This window comes from Penaeus monodon, chromosome 22 (genome assembly GCF_015228065.2).
Source record: "Penaeus monodon isolate SGIC_2016 chromosome 22, NSTDA_Pmon_1, whole genome shotgun sequence".
Taxonomy (NCBI): domain Eukaryota; kingdom Metazoa; phylum Arthropoda; class Malacostraca; order Decapoda; family Penaeidae; genus Penaeus; species Penaeus monodon.
In genome coordinates, this window is record NC_051407.1 from 1,545,200 (window position 1) to 1,545,475 (window position 276).

General features: G+C 58.7%; 1 protein-coding gene across 1 annotated transcript in view; it reads right to left on the reverse strand.

Moving 5' to 3' along the window:
- Positions 1 to 276, reverse strand: part of LOC119587633 — a 25,021-nt gene that overhangs the window by 21,597 nt on the left and 3,148 nt on the right. The gene's annotated exons all lie outside the window — the stretch shown is intronic.

Below are 276 nucleotides of genomic sequence, written 5' to 3' on the forward strand. Positions count from 1 at the left end.
TTTTCTCCTCCCTCCTTTTCCTCCCCTCCTCTCCTCTCTTCCGTCTCTCCCTCCTCTCTCTCCTCCTCTCCCCTCTCCATCTTCCGCCTCTCCACTTCCACACGCTCTCTCTTGCTCCTCACTCTCTCTCTCTCATTCCTCACTCTTCTCTCCGTCTCCTCTCTCTTTCCTCCTCTCACCTCTCCCTCTCCCTCCCCTCTCGCTCCTCCTCCTCCCTCATCCTCATCCTTCCATCAGCTCTCTCCTCCTCCTTCATCTCCTCCGGGCGGGTGGCCA